This window comes from Miniopterus natalensis, chromosome 17 (genome assembly GCF_054644295.1).
Source record: "Miniopterus natalensis isolate mMinNat1 chromosome 17, mMinNat1.hap1, whole genome shotgun sequence".
Taxonomy (NCBI): domain Eukaryota; kingdom Metazoa; phylum Chordata; class Mammalia; order Chiroptera; family Miniopteridae; genus Miniopterus; species Miniopterus natalensis.
This window is the reverse complement of record NC_142097.1, coordinates 23,095,751-23,109,534: the sequence shown is the minus strand read 5'-3', so window position 1 is coordinate 23,109,534 and position 13,784 is coordinate 23,095,751. Positions and strand designations below refer to the sequence as shown.

The 13,784-nt window shown below is 41.4% G+C and overlaps 1 protein-coding gene across 4 annotated transcripts in view; it reads right to left on the bottom strand.

Moving 5' to 3' along the window:
* STAT3 (signal transducer and activator of transcription 3) overlaps positions 1 to 10,749 on the bottom strand; it is a 54,608-nt gene extending 43,859 nt beyond the window's left edge. For 2 of the 4 annotated variants that reach the window (XM_016202191.2, XM_016202192.2), the window contains exon 1: positions 10,552 to 10,749. The gene's annotated coding sequence lies outside the window, so the exon portion shown is untranslated. The remainder of the gene's footprint in view (positions 1 to 10,551) is intronic. The other 2 variants (XM_016202189.2, XM_016202190.2) reach the window with 1 other exon arrangement.
* Positions 10,750 to 13,784: the final 3,035 nt, after the last annotated feature.

The window sequence follows — 13,784 nt, the reverse complement described above, 5'->3', positions numbered from 1 at the left end:
AAACAAGCACTTCACCAAAGAAGATATACAGATGGAAAAAACAAAACAAAAACAAACATATGAAAAGATGCTTGAGATCATATGCCATCAAGAAATTGCAAATTAAAACAACAATGAGATATCACTAAACACCTATTAATTAAAAGGTCCAAAATCCAAAATACTAACAATACCAAATGCTGATGAGGATTTGGTATGCAATAGAAACTCTCATTCATTTCTGGTAAGAATGCAAGATGGTAACAGCCACATTATTCAACAATAAGAAGAAATGAGCTATCAAGCCACAAAAAGACACAGAGGAATCTGAATGAATGTTGCTAAGTGAAAGGAGGCAATCTGAAATGGCCACATACGATATAATTCCAACTATGTGATATTCTAGAAAAGATAAAACTATGGAGACAGTAAAAAAGATCAGTGGTTGCCAGGGATTAGGAGAAGGATGAATAAGTAGAGCACAGGGGACCTTTAGGGTAGTAAAACTATTCCATATGACACTGCAATGGCGGACATGTCATTAAACATTTGTCAAAATCCACAGAATGTACAATACAATGAACTCTAATGTAAACTATACAATTTAGTTAATAATAATGTATCAATATTGGCTCATCAATCATAACATATATATTAATGCAACATGTTAATAATTGGAGAAGATGTGCGGTGGGGAACTTCCAGCCCTTGGGCCATAAATCATTTGGTCTGGCCTGCCAAGGCAATCGCAGGCGGGGCTCGAAATTCAATAAATCTAGGAGCTTTTTTCATAGCTAATTTTTATTTTCTTTTTTTATTTTTTTAAAAAACATATCTTTATTGATTTCAGAGAGAGGAAAGGAAGGGGGAGAGAGAGAGATAGAAACATCAATGATGAGAGAGTCATTGATCGGCTGCCTAGCCCGCAACCGGGAATCGAACTCCGATCTCCTGGATCCTAGGTTGATGCTCAACCGCTGAGCCACACCCGGCCGGGCCATAGCTAATTTTTAAGTTGATAATTTTTTATGGCCCGTGAATGATGTTATAAATATCCAAATGGCCCTTGGCAGAAAAGTTTCCCCACCCCTGGTGTAAGGGAACTCTACTTTCTGCTCAAGTTTTCTGTAAACCTAAAACTGCTCTAAAAATACATAGTTTATTAATTTTTTAAAGTGTTAATAGAACTTTATGAAAAATATTTTAAAAGCTAAATCTGACCCATAAAGTTTAAATTATATTCAAAATGGAAGATGAGCTATCTCCTCAGTTAGACAAGCCTTTCTACGAAAGTCTTACCAAAATGAATATACTTGAAAAAAATGTAACCTTGGTGTACATTATAGTCCTAAATGATGTAAACACTCTTCAGAGAACAGCTGATCTTATCCATTAGCACCCACGCAAGAAAAGGCTCAATTAGAAAGAAAAAGAATGAATACTTAGTAATGAAGAAACACTATTTCGGTCTGCATTGGGGTAGCTTATGCTCTAAATTCTAAATATCACACCCAAGCAGAACCTAGCCTGAAGCATGAATTGACATTGGATTTTCCGGTCAACTACTCCACCAAAGAGAACCCTGAATTGGCCAAGATAATGTAACAATCCTATCAAATAGGTAGTTATTCCCACTTTACAGATAAGGACACAAGTGTTAAGTGATCATGCAGATAATGGTACAGCCAGAACACAAACTTGGAGTCTTCAAACTCCCAGGCTAGTGGGTCAAATAATCTGTTTTTAAGCGTTATCTCTGACAAGTAAAATTCTCTTTGAATTTGTTATACAAATAATTATAAGAAAGGAGAATGAGAGCTTTACTTATTACACATATAAATAATGAAAGTTAACACTATGATAAGACATGTCTAAAAAGAGCAACACTTCTTATAGAATTTAAAGACAATTCTTAAATTGTCTCTAGAAAGTAATCCAAGCAGTCAGAAACTGTCTGTCTTAACAAGTTCATTGATATTCTATCAAAAAAAACCCAAAAACCGGCAACATTACCTTGGCCAGGTAGCTCTGTTGGTTGGAGTATTGTCCCTTACACGGAAAGGTTGCAGGTTCGATTAGATCAGGGCACGTATGGGTAGCAACAGATCGATGTTTCTCTCTCACATCGAGGTTTCTTTTTCTCTCTCTCCCTTTCCCTCTCTCTCTCTAAAATCAATAAACATATCCTCAAGTGAGGATTAAAAAAAAAAAAAAGAACACATCTTCAATATTGTTTGCTGTTTCATCATGGACATTAAGTGAAATCAGGTTTTCTTTCCTGTGAGTGCACTGAATACAATGACTACTAGTGTACGTGCAAAAGCCACTAAATAAAAAAAAACCAACCACACACAAATAATATTATGAAAGTAGTTTTGATCTCAAAAAAAAAAACAAAAAAAAAAACCCTTAAAGGATCTCAGGAAACCCCAGGGGTCTGCTGGACAATACTCTAAGAATTGCTAACCACAACTCAAACAGAAGTACCAGTGAGCAACCCATCCATGGGAACAATACAAAACACCAAAAACAACCCCTGCCCCACTTGCCAAAGGAGCAATGGGGCTTAAATGAAACTGTTTGCTGTGTTTTAGGAATGGAGTAGTTGACATCAATGCAAGATGGGCCCTGGCATCATAGGTATATAAACAGCAAGCTTAAAAAAAAATGGGTTGGGGGGGAGTTGCAATAATTCCTACCTGTCCAAGTGACAGGCACACATTGAGGTTTCATTTAATGAGGTAGCTAGACTTCTCCCCAGAATGAAAGTTTAAGTGGGAAAACGTAAATCCTGTTAACTGAAAAGCTACATTTCTAAACAGTATGCATATTATGATTAAAATATTAAAAGCATATATGCAACTTTATTTGTATGTGCCTGGACACAAATATGAGGATATTTACAACATTGTTTTCTATCTTTAGATTCTGCAAACAATCTATGCCTATCATTAGGAGATTAATTAAATAAATAACATCCATAGCCTAGAATACTACTATACGCACCTTAAAAACATGAGGCAGGTATAAACATATTCACATGGAGTGAGAAAAGCAAGATACAGAGCTATTGTGTATAATTTGCTCCTACCTGTGGAAGGAATAAAAGAGAGAATATGTTTGCATGCATACACATAAATCACTCTGAAAAGGTAAGTGAGAAATAGGTAGCCAGCTGTCCCTGAGGAAGAGAGCTCAGAGGACAAGGTGAGGAGAAGCCTTTCCACTTGCTACATACGGTTTTGTACTGATTAATTTAAACCTTTTTTCTAAAATACCACTTTTACAATAAAGAAAACTAGAGTCTGAAGCTGAAAAACAAAACTAATATATTCTTGCTACAAGTCTATGGTTAAGACTCACATTCATCTTTCCTAGCGAAAGGGGAAGCAGTTTAATCCAGAGACAGTAGGCGTCTTCTCTGTCCCCCACCTCCAGTCTGATTCTTCATTATGTGGAAAATATTCTCAGTGGGTATAAAAGAATGGCACTCTCATTGTAAAACTTAGGGTAAACTGAGGTAGAAGTCTATGGAATCACATAGCTGCATATAGGCACTTCTGGCCCTGGACACCTGGGATATTTCTGCAGAAACAAAACTTTTTCTTTTTTAATTAATAAACTTTACTTTTTAAAGCAGTTTTAGGTTCAAAGCAAAATTAAGAGGAAAGTACAGAGTTCCCATAAACCCTGTTCCTTAACAGGCACAACCTCCCCCACAACGGACATGTGGAACTACAGTGGTACATTGGAGAAACAGGAATCTTAGATGGCTCCATGAGTCTTCAACATAGTAATTAGGACCCTAAACTGTCCCACATGCTTACACCCACTCTTACTGATGCACTCTAATGCAAAGAAACAATAACACATGGAATTGAGAATAAATATTGACATTTAGCTTCAGAATGCTTCAATTATTCTACATGCCCCTATGAATTAGACAGTTACCATACTAATTATGTTTTAGTTTGGTTAATGTTTCAATAAATTTGCTTTTCCTAAACATATTGATTTTTTTAAAAAGGCCCAGATACAAAACGAATTTGTCAGGCAGTCAGTCTGAGATTAAATATTTATTGTGTATAAACCACAAGTAGAAAAGAATTCAAAGACCGACTATTTTAATGCTAACTTGATGCAATATTGCACTTGGGTTTCTAGGAGAGGTAATTACACAGCTAACAACTGGGTTTTGAGGTTTTGAGGATTACATTTGCGTGGATCGAGGGGGGAGAGTAGGGAAAAACAAAGTAAAAGTTTAATGTTTTTAGATTCTATCAGAAAAGGTGCTTGCTAAACAGCCAAACAAAATAAACATTAGAAAAGATTCGAAAAACATGCACCTTAGGAAGCTTTCACCTAAGCAGATACTCAAATTCAGACTCAAATCCTCTAATTCTTGTAACAAGAATGAGAGGTCAGCACACCGCAAACTAATAAAATCAATCAACAGAGCGGGAAAACAGGTGGTTAACACCAGACAAGGCAGGGTTTTCCTAAATTGGGTTTACCTTCGATAATCTAAATCAGTTTTCAGAAATGGCTCCTACAAAAACTACCCAAACATCCCCCTAATAATTTGCACTCCTCCACAATGGGGAAGCCATTTATTTACCAGAAGGTTTACTTTCTCTTTCAAGCATTGCTGGCTTCCTCCTGCGGCACGTAAGGCTAAGAAACAACTGGAAGGCCTTTCCTTCCTGCCTTCTCTGATCCAGAGCTGGAGAGCTGGTGCGCAGAACCTATTTTGTAAAGAAGCTGAGTGCTGCTTCTTTACCAAAAGGCTATTTTGAATACAGATTCATTTGCAAACAAAAGTTACAGGACAGGAAAATAGCTCTACTCCTCCAATGAAAACACACACTCGTACAAATACACACATGTACACACACACAGATGAGAAAGAACAAATCACATCCCAGCCTCACATTCACTCCGCCTCACCCCCAAACTGTACGCTGTCCCACCCTCCTTGCCTGACTCCTCTACTCCTCAAACTTTCAATATCATCTGCACTTTTCGTGTCATAAAGAACTCCAAGGGACTGCTCAAATTTCTAAGTGTTAATATATTTTTAATGTGTTGAATATTGCTTAAAACAAATTAGCTTCAATCATAGGTTTTGGAAGAGGCAGAGAGACTTCTCATGGGGATATCAGTGTAAACAGGAATTTTCGGTTTGTTTTGCCTATTTTTTACGTGGTGGCCTCTGTCTCCTCCACCACAATGTAAATCCCCCTGGTCCCTCTTCATTTAGTTGTTTCCTATTAGGTTAGAATCTCTCAATTACTCCCCCTTTCCTTTATTTTGGGTCACTAATGGCTACCATGAATCCTACCTTCCCTGACTTTGTAGTTAGATAGATAATGCAGTTTTTAATAATATGAATTATTAGCACTCAAATGTTAGCTATTTGCCAGGCACTGTGCAAAGTACTTTGAATACATTATCTTGCTTGATCTTCAGAACTCCCCTCCAATTTGACCTGGTACCCACATTTTTTGGATCAACTGAAACCCAGAGAAGTTAAAGTAACTGACCCCAAGGTCTAAGAGGTGGTGGATCAGGATTAAAGCCCAAGGAATCTGACCTCCTAGCCCATTCTTTTACCTTCTATAGCAACTGTGGACCATGAAACCATCAAACACACCACCCAAGTGTTTCGACACTACAATAGTTACGTTAGGAAAGCTCAAAATATAAGTTCCTCATCCAATGCAGTTAAAAAGTCAAAGGTCAGGTAAAAGTTCACTGATTAGAAATGTCCTTTATTCTTGTGGATGGAGGTAGCAGGAAGAAAAACCAGATAATCCAAACCTTATTTTATGGGGGGGGGGGGGGGGCGGGCACAACAACACAGATTCATCTTCCTTATTATTCTTTTATTAGACTGTGAAAAAGGAATTTGCAATAAATATGTCCAAGCTAAACTAGTAAGTAGAAAAAACTGCAAAAAATCTGGAGAAACATACAACAAACTCTTAACAGTATATATATAAAATGTACATAGTTTATATTTCTATGAACTCAATTTTTTACAATAGAATGTATTACTTTTTTTACTATATTTTTATTTTTACTGAATTTATTGGGGTGACATTGGTTAATAAAATTATATAGATTTCAAGTGTATAATTCTATAACACATCAGCTGTATGTTGTATTGTGTTCACCACCCAAAGTCAAGTCTCCTTCAGTTACCATTTATCCCCCCTTTCCCCTCTTCTACCTGCCCCGACACCCCTTTCCCTCCGGTAATTACCAAGCATGTATTATTTCTGTAAACAAGACAAAACAACTTATTTTAATGACATTGGAACTCAATTATTAACAGAAGAGAAGGGATAAGAGCTGTAGCTCCTCAGCTTCCTTTCCCCTCAGTTTAGTTCTAAATTAAAACTTCTACTTAGAGTTCCTTGAATGCACTATGCTGTTTTAAGCCTCTTAACACTCCTGTTCCTTCAGCCTGAATGCAACTATTTACCACTCATCTATTCATCCTACAAAACCCTACTCAGGGGTTCCCACCTGATAAAGACCCTGTATGACAAAGACTTTTCTCACCCCTGAAGAGAATATAAGAACTTAGACTTATGGAGTTCTTACTGTGCACCAGGCATTATGCTAAGCATTTTACCTGCATTATTTCACTGAATCTTCAACAGCCCTGGGAGACAGGTACTATTATCCTCTCCTTTTACAGATAAGAAAACTGAGGCTTAGATTCTGACTAGGAAGTGGCAGACCCAGGATCCAACCCCAGATCTGTATGGCTCCAGAGTTTGAAGTTTAAACCACTAGTCTGTCATTTACTCTACCTGAAGTCAATACTGACACAGCACACACACACCTGTCCCCGCAATGATGCCCCCAGTTCCGTGAAAACAGGGACCATGTTTCATTATCCCTGGATCCAGCCTAGCACAATAACTGGCTCTCAATATATAATATGTTTGCCTATCTGAACTAAGAGTTGTGATAATCCTAACATGATACATGAGAACTGACCATAATAGAAATTCATTCTTGCCCGACCAGGCGTGGCTCAGCGGTTGAGCATCGACCTAGGATCCAGGCAATCAGGGTTCGATTCCTGGTCATGGCACATGCCCGGGTGGCGGGCTACAGCTGATCAATGACTCATCATTGATGTTTCTATCTCTCTCTCTCCCTCCCTCTCCTTTCTTCTTTCTGAAATCAATAAAGAAAAAAAAAAAGAAATTCATTCTTCCATATGCTATTCCCTTTAAAAACTGGAGACATTCCAAACAATTTACCACCAAAGTACCATCTGGCCATACTGGCCAAAGTGCACCATAGTAAGCCAAGGTTCCTAGCAACAAATTAATAACCCCAACATTAATTTTTTTCACCATAACCAACAAAGACTGAAACAACCCAGCAATGCCATCCTGCTGGACCCCACCAAGGCTGCTCCAGGACACCAGAGGTTTTTCAGGATTTGGGGATGTCCTTCAAGAGCTCTTTGGCTGGTTTTTATGAATGACCCAAAAATTATAGTAAAATTTTTAAAATATGGAAGACATAAAATGTGAGTGGTCAATTTGTAGTCAATTAAAAATCCTTTAAAAACATCTCTGCACTTAAACCACACAAACCTGATAAATCAGGACACCTTTCTTTGGGTGCTGGCCCAGTTTATAAGGTCAGTCTCAACGACAACTCTACTAGGGCAGAGGCCACATGCACTGATATACTTTGTACAAATTAACCAACGCCAGACACATGCCTGCCACATAGTAGACACTCCATAATTAAACATCAGTACTTAGCCTCAAACATTTTTAAAAGCTTCCATTACAAAAGGACTGAAATTCCTTGGTCTATATTCAAGACATCTTTTAAGTAGGTACTTCTCCCCTTCCTAATCTACCAGGATTTTGTGCTATGTCACCATACCTCCTCACCCCAAATTCTTTAACCTATCAAAGCCCAATCATTATTTGGGACCCAGATGAAATCTCTCCTTTGGCAAGAACACTTCCTACACAACTCCATGCCTCGTAACCTCTCCTTCCTCTAAAGACCTCTAGCACTTAGTACAGCACTGTCCAATAGAACTTTCCATGACAATGGAAATGTTCTTTACCTGTACTATATTTTTTTATATAAAATAGCTAATTTATTGAATATCAGACAATGTCCCACCATCATCTTTGAAGACATGTTGCACTGTATGGGTAAAGCATTAATCAAGTTGCCTCAGTCAACTGCAAGTTCTATAAACAATTCATATTACGACTCACAGCAACTTTCACTAAGTTGCAAAAAGTAAATGTTTGTTCATTTGTACACCACCTCTGAGAACCTATAAGGTAAAAAGGTGCTGAACTCAGTGTCTGAAATGAGGGTCACTATCTCTGCCCCATCTCCCATCTGAATGTCAAAACATGCAGAGTCAAGGAGGAGAAAGCTACTTTCTGGAAACACAAATGACCACTAATCCAGCCACAAGGCACTTTGGTTGAAATGACATTTAGGTCACAACTGCCCTTCATCTACAAGCTTACCTAAATAAATAACTCTTTCTATTAGCAAATATAGCTAAATCCTGATGATAAATTACACCGAGGAAAAAGTTAGTTACTTCCCAAGTTAGAGCAGTTAGAAAAATAACCTAAGCAAACCCCATTTGTACTTTTTTCTCCTGTTTAGTACACATCTCCCAGGAGTCTTACAGCCTATTGGGGGTATTTCACTGTCCAGGTATATGTTAAAATTTCACCGACAGTTTTCCCAACAGGGTCTACACTCAACTCTAAATCAGGACCAAATACTTAAGTACAGATGGTCAAAAGAACACAAAATATACAGAAGGTATGAGTTGCACCACTATGGCACTCCACTGCCTTGAGCAAGTGTCTTGTTCCTTTGGCCTCAATTTCCTTATCTACAAAATAGGATTCAGTTATATGAACTATCTATACCCCTTGTGGGTCAAGTCATAACCGTGGATATTTCTAGATGGTTATTCTTCCCAACAGAGCTACATATAAAAATATAAGGTTCGTAAATTTGCTAGTGGGTTTTTTGTGATGGATGTGCTAACAAATATAGAAACTAAGATCAACTCTCCAACATCTACAATTTTTTTTTCCCCTTTAGTATTGCAGACTTCCTTCCCCCATGCCACTATGCAAACATTTGAGTGTAAATTCTGCTAGTACTCCAGTCTGACACATGCAACAAGGAAACAGATGTGCTGACTCGAGGAACCCAGACATACTTAACCTATAATAAAAACAGAGAATTGGCTGAATCCAGTTATAACTGTCTAAAGCCTCATAGAATAGATTGAGATGGTTTACTATTCTGATTGATTCAAGCCAGTGTTTTATGGGCACAGCTGACCAAAGTTACAGCCCATACACAGAATAAATATACCCTTTAATAAAACCAGCAGATGCACATTATACCCATTTTTTGTAAGAAAAAGTGTGTCAATACCATACACCCACTTGATATAACACCGAGGGATGTGTACTAAACATGGAAAAAGCAACTTAGGTGACAGTTTGAATTTTGCTAACTTAAGCCCAACCACACCACCCAAACACAGGTGAAGTCTGCACACAAGCTTCGCCAAGGCCAGCCTGTCTTTGTTTCCCTCTCCTTTGCATTTACCCAAGATCTTGGCTCTGAGACAAAAAACTCCCACTCTCGATTGGTTCATTCTGTCCTATGCAATTAAGCAACACCACAATCCAGTAAACGCCAGGGCTCAATTATTTATCTTCTGGCCGAGCTTACCAGGTGTTTATAAAAGAACAATGTCAAGGAGAAAAGGGGTTTATTTCTCTCCAGAGCGGGCCTGATTTGGGGGGGGAAAGGGGGAGGTTAGACAGGGGTTGGAGAGAAGCACGACTTAACCGAGAAAAAGACGCGAGGGAATTTAGAGAGCGTACGTAAGACTGTCAATTTCACTACAGGAAACTTGATTCTTATGCAATTATCCTGCCCACAGCCAACCGGCCCGAGAGACTGTAGGGGGCAGACACCTATTCCTACCCCAAGATGGGCACAGCTGGCTCCTAAAGGGTCGAAAACGGGGCAAGGCCGAGGAAGGTGGGCCGGGGGGCGGGAGGGAGGAGGGAGGCTCTTTCCAACAACACCCCCGCCTCCCCGTGATCTCCGTGGGCTTGACAGTCGCTCCAGTGGCCAGAACGTCCCGGGAGCCCCAGGGAGCAGGAAGTCGGGGGAGGGGCTGTCCCTCACTCCTGACACCCCCACCACAGAGTGCTCTCGCCCCAAGCTGCTCCCCTCCGAGCCTGTTCTCCCTTCCTCGCCGCCTCCCGCGTCTCCGAAGAACGAAACTTCCTTCCAGCGCCCTCTGTCCCTTCAGAGGCCCGCTCCTGTCATCCCCGGGAAGTGTCCCTTCAGAACGACCCTCCGTGTCTCCTCGTGTCCTCCTGCCCCACTCAAGTTTCCTTCCACAACTTCCCCAAACAACCCAGAAGCTCCCGGCCCCTCCGGCGCCCACCGGCGTCCCCAGGCCTGGGAACCGTCGGGAAGGAGGGGGGGCGCGGCCCCACCCTTCACCCCCTTCACCTGTTTCTCCGGCTGAGGCCCGACAGGCCGGGGTGCGCTTGCGCCGGGGTGCGGCCTCGGGCTCCCTCAGGCCGCAGGGTCTCTCCTCGCTGACGCGGAGAAGGAGAGCCGAGCGGGGTTACTCGTCAAGGATCCTGTTCGGGTTCACTCCCTCCGCGGCGACGACGGAACCCCAGGCTCTCCCTCCCAGTCTACGCCGCCGCAGCAGCTCCGGAAACCTCTGAATTACAGCCCCTGCAGCCAATCCCCGCCCAGCCCCGGCCTGGCCAAGACACGCCGGCCTGCATAATTCATGAGACGGCCAGTTTTCTCCTCCACCCAGAGGCCCTGGAGAGTGTACTGTACACCAACTGACCAATGAGAAGAGCCCGTGGGAGAAAGGGCGGAGCCAACACAAGGCCGGGAACGCCCCTTGCTGGCTGTTCCGGACACTTAGTGCTCCTCCCTCCGCAACAGCAGGGGAATTGCCGAGGTCTCGGGCCCAGAAGCCCGGGGGAGGGAGAGAACATGACTGGAATGTCCTGCTAAAAACTCAGCTGAGTTCCTGGCAGTGCGTGACGTCAAGACACTTTAAATGCCCCTGATGCGGCTCTCTTTCGCCAGCTCTCCCTTTTTCCGGTTCTTGAGACCACGTGGCGACTAGGGTGGGAGCCACTTACCACGTGGGAATCAGCCAGTTAGACTGTCCCCAAGTATTGCCAGATCCTCAGGGGGCCCAAGACCTCTCAGTTGGGTTTCTGGGGACAGCAAAAAGAACATGAGTGACTCCCGCCTGCTTTGAACTTGAGTTTCTGCGTGAGATGGGACACACACACCCGGAAATATGACGTGGAAATAGAGTAATTACTAGAGTGCGTGGGGAGAGGGTAGTGGATTTAACCCCGTCCTCCGCTGCGTCGCTTGAAGCATCACACGTCAACCGCTCGAACACTGGCCGGTTCACGAGAATGCAGAAGCCAGTGTATATAAAGACCGACGCGTACACACGTTATTTTTATGCTTCTGAGTTTAAATACTTGAAATCACCTGTCATTTTTTTTTTTTTTCCTGGACAACTTAAATCGCAAGTTTTACTGCATTGAATGAAGCCAGTCGTTTATAGGAAATGTAGATATTTTACCTTACATAATAGAGGGTGTGCTTGGCATAATGGAATGATGTGTGTGCGTGTGCGTGCGCGTGCGCGCGCTGATATTATCAGGGCGTGTGTGTGTGTGTGTGTGTTTTAATAACAGCTATTAGTGGTGGTATTTGTTGTGTTCGTTTAGTAAAAGGGGTATAAAGATGAAATCTTAAAAGGGCCCGTTATGTCACCACCCAGATAACTCCCGATGACTTTTTTCTTAATGAAACTAATATACGTTGTGGTTAGAAAATTCAAACAGTTCAGAGAAGTTGAAAATTAAATATGAAAATCTCCCCCCTTCCCGCACCAGTTCTTCTCCCCAAGGATAGCTATTATTATTATTAAATTCTGGTGAGAAAATCAGTGATTCTTAACTTTTGGGGGGGGTGTCACAGATCCTGCTGGACTTTGCTGGAGACTATGGATTCTAGCCCTAGAAACATTCAGCATGAGCTTTTACTCACAAATTCTCATGGTTCCCCAGATGCCTGAAGCCCAGCTCAAGACTACAGATTTGGACCTTTGGACTGCCTTACCTATATCCAAGTGAGAGATGAGACAGGATAGGACAACTGGTAGGCTCACTGGTGATGGAATTGAGGGTTTCCCATTGCCCTCCTATAGACCCAGTCCAGTGTGAAAATTGCCAAATCTATCTGGGGTGTGTGTGTGTGTGTGTGTGTGTGTGTGTGTGTGTGTGTTGATTGCTGTGTCTATCTTTATCTTCACCCACGACAGATATCCCCCAACTTCCACCTCACCAAAAATCTGCTTTAGCTGTGCTATCCCATGCCCTCCTATAACATGGGCTCTAATACTTGTTTAGTTTTTTACTGCTTACAAAGCACTTACACACTCATTACCTTTTTTCTTTCTCACAACAATTATATATAGGAGACAAGAAAGATCATATTATTTATTGATAGGAAACTAAGGCCAAAAATAGTATGGCAATCTCAGATCATGGAGCTACTCAGAAGTATACCAGGTAAGTTCAGGGCAAGCTTTTGGAACTCCACATCCCAAAATTTTGTTCCATCCACTCAAACCCTGCCTTCCTCCCCTGACTCCTTAGCAGCTGGCTTTTGATTCCCTCACTGTCCTCGCCTGCATTCACACAGAAATTCTACCCTTCAGTTTATCTGTTCCACCTGCAAAACCTCTCCAGCCCAGCCACTGGCCATTCTCCACATTCTGCCTGTCCCCCTTGACTTAAAGATGGCAATTTCTCCTACTTGAACCGATGCTTTGCCCTGAACACCCCCTTCCAGCCTCATCCCCTCTGTCTCACACACCTTAAGTTCCCACACTGAATTTATCACCTTCCTCCAAACATGTCAACATCTCTGTAACTTTGTGCCATTGCAGATCTTCCCTCCACCTGGAATCCCTTCTCTTTCCTCCTTTCCTACCAGAAAAGCATTACTCATCCATCAAAGCCTAGTTCCCGTGTCACTTCCTCCGGCCTTTCTGAGATTCTTCCTAGCAAAGTTAATCTCTTCTGCTGGACTCCCTTAGCAGGTTGTTTCCCCACCTAGTACAGCATTATCTACCTCAGACTGTAATGTATCCATTTATTAGCCTACTTCTTGTTAAATAAAATTAATGATTAACATCTATTAAGTAATTGTTCCAGGAACTGAGCTAAGATTTTTACATAGGTTATCTCATTGGATCCTCACCAGAACCTAGTGAGGTAGGGTACTATTATAATTCTCAGTTTCAACTGAGGACCTGGCTGAGAAAGTGAAAGACTGGTCTAAGGTCCCACAGCTAGAAACTACAGGTTAACTCAGAATGAGAATCGGGTCTGGCTGACTGCAAAGCTTGGACTCTCGGCCCACATGGTTGAAATCACCTAGCATCTAGGTCAGAACTCACCTAAGCCTGATTTAATTAAATATTAATAAACATGTGTTGAATAATCATATCAGCAATAGCTAACACTTATGGAATGTTTACTGTGTACTAGCTAGTGCTCTAAGTATGCAGCATATAACCCTATATTAACTCATTTAATCTTTACAATAGCCCATGAGGATACAGATAGAGAAAACCCAAAGTTAATTGACTTCCCCAATAAAACAGAGCTGGTAAATGGCAGACC